General features: G+C 38.7%; 1 non-coding gene across 1 annotated transcript; it reads right to left on the bottom strand.

The window, feature by feature from the left end:
- Positions 1-53: 53 nt before the first annotated feature.
- On the bottom strand, positions 54-3,333 carry LOC105927027. Its single transcript, XR_004932364.1, has 3 exons — positions 3,200-3,333; positions 514-680; positions 54-106 (listed from the first exon to the last, which is right to left on the bottom strand). It is a non-coding gene; the product is annotated as an uncharacterized LOC105927027 (transcript).
- Positions 3,334-7,923: the final 4,590 nt, after the last annotated feature.

Below are 7,923 nucleotides of genomic sequence, written 5' to 3'. Positions count from 1 at the left end.
TATATAATATATATATATATATATATATATATATATATATAGCAGCAAAACTCACCGTTCCGCTTGCTCCTTTGCAACTTATAGTGACTGCATAGTTTTGTGCCTCCTGCAAAATAACGATAAATAAACAATAATGTATGTACAGTATGTATCATACATATGGAGTTTAACTCAATTAAAACCCTTTTACTTGGCTGCATGTTTGTTTACTCAAATGTGCAAGGAAAGTCAAAGAAGCTCCTAATTGTCTTCAGAGTCATATTTATATTTAAAACAATTATAATATGCATTGCAATCTCAGATTAAAAGCACCCCCTAAAAATAACCTCCAAACATGTTTTTAAATATAATTTTCATTAAACCCACATTTTAATAAACTTTCTTGTATTGAAAGTTTTTAAAAATGATTTGAATTGATTTGCTTTCCAATATTATTATAAATTATTAAATGTTACTGTATATATAATTCTGACAACTAATATGGTTCTGATCCTAAGCCTTGTCCGAAATTACCTCGTGGTCCAACACTTGAGTAGCTATGAGCTGGTTTCCTTGAATCCCAAACGGTAGGCCTGTGCTTGTCATTTCAACTGTTTCTCCAAGTGCGAGTTGGATAGTTGTCACAACATCACCAACTGCGTTGTTTTCTGCAAAGTTTACTCGACTCTGAACATCACAGCCTGTTGTAAGAAAAGAATACTCAGCTGGGACTTGTGAAAAAAAACATTTCCGTAACATTCCGAGATTTTATTGGCCACTGTGGAGAGACAGGACTGCTCACATTCATCTAAGACAAATTAGGTTTTATAGGTTTACACATCCTAGGTTACATCGAGACACCAAAGCATCCTTTGACAATTAGTTGAAGACTATGGTTTCATTGAAACTACCAATAATTCCAAGTTGAGTTTTTACTGAATTCAACTTTTTCCTACTCTGGGTTATGAGGCTGCTGTCAGTCTCTAACAGAATCGTTGACTAAATCTCTAGTGGATTGCAAGACGTGAGTGCATTTACAAAACAGTGTAAAGCAAACCCTCTTTCTGCATGGAGTTTACATTTTCTCTCCATACATGTGCGGGTTCTCTCTAGTGGTCCCACAGTCCAAAAACATTATTGGTGACTCAGAATTACCCATTGGTATATGTGTTTGGGTGCATTGTTGATAGTCCTGCATATCTTTTGGGATGGATGGTAGCTGGGGTGGCTGGATGGATGGATGGATGGATGGATGGATGGATGGATGGATGGATGGATGGATGGACAGAAAGATGGATGGATGTATGGATGGACGGACGGATGGACGGACGGATGTGAGGGCGAACTGGTAGGTGGGTGATGAATGGATGGATGGATGGATGGATGGATGGATGGATGGATGGATGGATGGATGGATGGATGGATGGATGGATGGACGAGTGGCGGGCAAAGATGTTTTCACAAGTCTCTAGTTTCTACTGACTGAGCGTTTTCTTTTCCTTATATCGCACTGGTAAAATTTTGAATAATATTGGGGAAACCCCTTCCTAAAGACACATTTAAAACCTTTGTTCTCAGTTCTGAAAGGGAAATATTTCTAATTTCACCTGAGCCACAAGCAAGAACGGTCATAAAATTTTAAGATTCTTATAGGTCAGCTCCTGGCTATCACTGGAACGTCATAATTAGGATGCTGGAAAAAATATGTTTAGAGCTGTCAGAATTATAGCAAGAAATATTCACTCTCCAGTCATGACAAAAATAAACACATTTAAAATGTGCTTTAAATCAACACATTGGATCTAGTAATTTTTACAGCTAGAATAAAGACCATGGTTTCCATAACAAAAATGGAACAACAAACACATCAACTGGTATTGCAGTGAGAAATGGTAGCAAGCTCTGTATTTGACCAAAGGTTTGTCTTGTTTTCTATATTCCTGTGGTTTGTTATAGAGGAACCACATAACAGGCAGGGATGTAGCCTTTTTTTAAGATCTAGAGCTAAAAAATAAATAAAAATAAGTTCATTTTTCTGTCACTTGTCAGTCTGTACAAACATAGGGACACTGAGGCTTTATATTATTTGTACAAAAGAAAGTAGCTCATAAATAAACATTTCAAATATTAATATTAATACTTTAAATTTAGTTTTAAATGTTTTTGTAAGTTGATAACACACTTTATTGGCTGAGTTCCCATCCATCCCAATTGCTCCCAGCTTTTTATATGACCACTATCATTTCACTGGGGAATATTCAGCGGTGAGGAAATGTCACAGCTGGACTTATTGCTGAGGTAGCATTCTACCAGAGAACCAGGCTGGAATTCCCTGAGGTTCTGGCAGCGACCCGTTCTTTCACAGATATTCATAGAAGCAGTCTGCATGACTGGCTGCTGGATTTTATACACCTATAAACACGGAAATGATTGGATTTTCTGAATTCAAGTGTTTGGAGGAGCGAGTGAACACTTTTGGCGGTATTGCGTATGTAGATATCATAAATAAGATGAATCATGACTTGTATTATTGCCAAAGGTCCAAAGCTTTGGCGATACTGTCGACGCCTTATTCAGTGCTCTTAACTTTATGCACTTACGATCATTGGTTTCAAAGTCAAAAACATAATGTTACTGGGCCAGATTAAAACAGGAAAACATTCCCTGTTTGAAAGTGTTAAAGTATGAGTTGAAGAAATTACTGGATTACAGTCTGTGGATTCAAGCCAACTCCATAGTTTACACAGATTTCTCTGCGAAACTGTTCAAATCAAGGAGAAAAGTAGTTATGCTAACACTATAAAAGTATTTATGCTAACACTATAAAAGTTAAGATACTAGCCATAATATGGAGTCTTCGGCAATGTAAGCGGAAGGAGCTGCTATGCTGTTGTACATTTAGGATTCTTAGGATTTATTTTCTTACTGTTTTCGCTTCAGCTACAAAACAAAGCCATTCAAAGAGTAGTTATATGTGGGAAGATTAAATTAATAACTCGAAATTTGTAAATTTATCAAATATAAATGCATCATCTAGTCTTGAGGGATAATCGCCTCCACTCTTTAACTCTTGGACTTCCTGTTTTAACCACCAATCTCATTTATCTGTTTCACCTATTCATCTAAATGTAGAGAAGTTAGAACTTCTGTTTGTTTAAACAGTTGCGCCTCATTAGATACGTTTTAAATACAAAAAAATGTAAAATAAAACAGAACTCACTTTGAGCTGTGGATGTCTGAAGCAGAACCAGAAGCAGCCAGGTGACGGATCTGATGACAGAAAGGTGTAGATGAGGCTTTTCCATGTCTCTGTCTTTATCCCTGGCCATCTTGTATGAACTGATCTTTGTGTGTGTGTGTGTGTGTCTCATCTGTCTGCTTATCTGTGGGCTGTTACAGCTGCAGATGGACTTTTACCCATCATAAAAATGTGCATGTTTGTTTGCCGGGAAACCATATTAGATCTGCTTCTTTGACTAATTGCCTTTCATTTGACAGGGTGGACATGAGTTATATCATCACAACACATCACGACAGTTAAATATAACGTGAATTATTGACTTTTTTACATTTCAAACAAGCACGTCCTGATCTTGACACCATCTCTGATCTACATTTATGATCGACCACAATGGGGTCACACACACACAAAACAAGAAAATATTGATGTTGAAAGATGCAGTCCCACACAAGTGACAGAATATTCAAGTATATTGAACTGGTGCTATGAGGATTCTGTCTTCTGTCTATAACCAATCACTTAATCTGGATGTCATTTTAATTGGCTTCTGGTAATAACGTAAAAAAAGTCAGTGTTATTTTTGACCAATTATAAATCCCATATTAAACAAGTTTCCTGGGTTTCCTTTTTTCACCTCCGGAATATCGCCAAAATTAGAAATATTCTGTCCAGGGGTGATGCTAAAAAAACTAGTAAATGCATTTTTTACTTCAAGGCTGGACTGTTGCAATTCTTTATTATCAGGAAGTCCACAAAATGCAGTTCAAAGCCTTCAGCTGATCCAAAACGCTACAATTTCAAATTCTCCTTCTCACATATAAAGCCCTTAATAATCAAGCTCCATCATATATCAGAGCTCTGATTACCCCGTATATTCCTAACAGAGCACTTCGCTCTCAGACTGCAGGTCTGCTGGTGGTTCCTAGAGTCTCTAAAAGTAGAATGGGAGGCTGATCCTTTAGCTATCAGGCTCCTCTCCTGTGGAACCAACTCCCAGTTTTGGTCCGTGAGGCAGACACCCTGTCTACTTTTAAGACTAATGTTAAAACTTTCCTTTTTCCTGGTTTAGGTTACCCTGAACTATCTCTGTAGTTATAGGCTATAGGCTGCTGGAGGAGATCAGGGTCTCTCACTTCTCTCACTCTGCTGGTGTCATGTTTAGCAAATTGACTCTGAATGAGCACAATCACGGAGGCAGGAATCAGTTAAAGGTTTTATTGAAGAAAATAATAAAGGTGGAGATGAAGTCGGCAGGCTGGATCTCTGGGTCTTGCTGAAGAAGGGAAGGCGAGAGGTGCAGGACTGGTAGGTGTTCTCCAGATGTTTGGTCAGAGGGTGCTCAGGCAGGATGGCTTATGCAGGGTGTGGATCAAAGGCTTCACGGGTTCCAGCAAGCTGGCTTGGAACGTCTTGGTGGAGTCTTCAGAATGTGTGAGTAACAGAGGAATGGTTCTTGGCTTGGAATCCGGGTTTCTAGGAGGAAGGAAAATGAGAACAGGAGTAGGCTTGGGTCATGCAAGGAGTCAAGGCTTGGAAAGAGGTTTGTTCTGTACCAACGCATGAGCGTAAACATAGTGACGCCCTTCTCCTGGTTCCAGCTCCTTAAGATAAGTGGTAATGTCATGAACTAGAGTGGAGATGAACCCGGTAGTCAATCAGACACTTAAAGTAATGCTTGACATGATTTATTTAAGAGACGATGAGGATGGATCAGGCAGGTGTACAGAAAAATAGTCCAGAGCAGAGTTCAAAGCGGTAATCCAAGCAAAAAACGTAAACAGGGTGCAGGCAGACTCAAAAAACAGAATAGGATCAGGCAAAACACAGAATGCTGGATGGATCTTACCGCAGGGAAACAGGAGGCATGAGCAATGAGACGTGTGAAGTTCCGGCAACCAACAGAAAACTGAGGAGGGTTTAAATAGGCAGCAGGACAGGTGAAACCAAGTGGCTCTAATTAACTAGGACAGGTGACAGTGATTAAAGAAGGGGAAGTGACTGAGAGAAACACAAGCTTTAATAAAAACTAATAGAGAAGACCAGATAACTACAACAGTAAACAAGCTAAACATGATTCCAACACAATAAAAACTAGAAACAGAACTAACCCTTAAAGCAGGAAAGCTAACTTAACCAAAATATCAGCAAGAACCAGAACAGAACATTACAGGTAATCAGCTCAGAGGTAGAGCAACTGCCCGTCCAACCCTGCTGAGAAGGAGAAAGAGAAAACCCGGCCTGCAACTCGGCCTGGACTTCTCCTACAGTTGTCCAATTTAGTATTATTTGTTGTTATTCCAACGTTTAACTTTTTGTCCTCTGTCTTTTTTCTCTTCATACTAGGTACATCTGGACTGGCGTTGTGTTAGCTGTGACGTCAGCTAACAGATCATCTCCCATTACCCTATAACATAGAAAGGATTCCTGGATCAATGTGTGCTTCTGTGTTTTTTGTGTCTCTGCTCTGTCACTGAGCCTCGTTCTGGGTCTGCTGGAGGTTTCTTCCTGTTAAAGCGAAGTTGATGAAACCAACAACAATGCAGACAACCGTCCACTGGGGCTACAGACTCAGGAGAATGAAATCAGCTTGTCAAAGACTCGATGCTATTTAAATACAATTGAATAGAATTGAATGTTTCCTCTGTATTTTATACTACATGTGCAGTCACACGTTTTGATGGAGTAAGGCTTTAAAGATCACAAAGAATGTCAAACCTTTATTTTATTAAACCAAAGAAAATAAAAATAAGTTACTTTGGTTTAAACTTTTGTAGTCACTAGGATCATCAACTCGTTACAATGTAAGCATGAGATTCTTTGCGATTTGGTCAGTAGATTTTGCATCACTGTCAGTTGCATTTTTTCCTGTTTCTCCTCCCTTTCTGCTCTGTTTATCTGTTCTCTCAGCTTCACTCTCGCCTCTCTCACCCATGTGTTCACTTTCCTCTAATTAACTTCACCCGGTCCTCATGCTTTTTCCCCCCAGCAGTCAATGGCTCTATCCGAATACCTTTAATAATAGCTTCTCGCTCCTGCTCCCAGCGCCTGTTCCTTGACCTTTCATGGGGTCAACAGTCAGAACATTATTATGGGGATGAAAGGAACTTCGGACCACTGTGCCGATTTCAGACAGTGTTTAACTCCAAACGTCATTATGTGATAGAAATGCACATGGATGATGTGAGTCAAATCTGGACCTACAGCCTTGCAAAAATAAACTACAAAGTGCGCGCTCTCTTCTCTTCAGACATTTTTGTCATATTTTTGTCATTTTGTTATACGTCATGTTACACACAGGATTGTGCAACGGACTCTACTGATCTAACATGTGTCATACATCAAGGCTCTATTTTGGGGCCACTTCTTTTATGCTGAGAACCTACACTCCTGGCTGGCAACATATACAATCTTACATTTGCCTTAAATTTGGTCTTTGTCCTTTATTCATGTTTTATTTTAATCATCATACAATATTTATACTTGCTTTGTGAAGCACTTTTTATTTTTTCTCAGTAAAAGGTGCAATAGAAATAAACTTTATTTAGTTACTTAAAATGACTTTTCATTTGTACAATGCACTTCAGTGGCAAACTTTAGACAAAAATTACATTTAAAGTTATTTTTCTTGTCATTCTGGTCACAGCAATCCTGGAGTACATTAGTCTCTGTTTTTCAAGAATAGCAGACAAAAACTTTGATTTAAAATAGTTAGTCAGAGGAAATTATTTTTAGACACATTTTAATAGCAAACATCTTTGTTTCTACATGAAATAAAACAGTTGCATTTACAGAGATTTCTCCAGCACTTCAATAAACATGTTTGTCCAGGTGATAAGCTTAAATCTCTCCATCGCCGCTGAGCGCCACCTACAGGTCGGTCGGCCAGTTGCTGTACATGGAAGGGCACATGTACTGTTTGAGCAGCAGATTCACTCTTTCCACGTCTCCTCCAACGCCACTGTGGACGAAAATGGGATCATTTAAGTGTGTTTTGTAAAATGGCTCATTTTTTTCCAGAAGCTTTTAATGTGAAACTTCATCAGGAGCAGTTGACCCTGATAGAAACTTTGGTGCATACCAGCAGGGCAAAGTCAGCTGCTATTTTACACTTTATTTTCTTCTTATCTAACTGATAATACAGGTGCTGATCATTTTACTGTATCCACAGCAGGTAATTCTAAAAGCTACTTCCTTCATTTGTTGATCTTTACATACCACTTGCTCATTTTTATTACTTTTTATTCTGAATGTAGAGTAGGTGTTTAATACGACTGCATTTAAAATGATCCTAGCCTGACTGAATTTAGGTTAATTGGCAGAAGCTTAACTTTTTCAGACTTTTGTGGTAAATAACTTACACGCCGAGCGACTACAGCTGTCTCATCATTATTCAGCTAAAAAGTCAAATTTGTAAATCAGTTGAACAAATCCAACCATTTAAGGGCTTCCTAGGTTGTGTCAGGCGTTCTTGAGACGGAACACCTCAGATACCCGGGATTTCATGAATATTCCCAATCCATGACTTTAGGACCCACTTTCATCCATCTGGATATTTTATTTGCATATGCAGTTTCCTTTCAACATGAGTTTTTAGCAGCAAATCCATTCAGGTCCTTGTACACGGGGGCTCTGGACCGTTGATGTCAAGAGAATTGACCAAAAAGTGCGGAGAAGATAATGCTTCAAATAATCAGATGAAGTTG

This window comes from Fundulus heteroclitus, chromosome 2 (genome assembly GCF_011125445.2).
Source record: "Fundulus heteroclitus isolate FHET01 chromosome 2, MU-UCD_Fhet_4.1, whole genome shotgun sequence".
Classification (NCBI taxonomy): Eukaryota; Metazoa; Chordata; class Actinopteri; order Cyprinodontiformes; family Fundulidae; genus Fundulus; species Fundulus heteroclitus.
The sequence above is the reverse complement of the archived record's forward strand: the minus strand, read 5'-3'. Positions and strand labels throughout refer to the sequence as shown.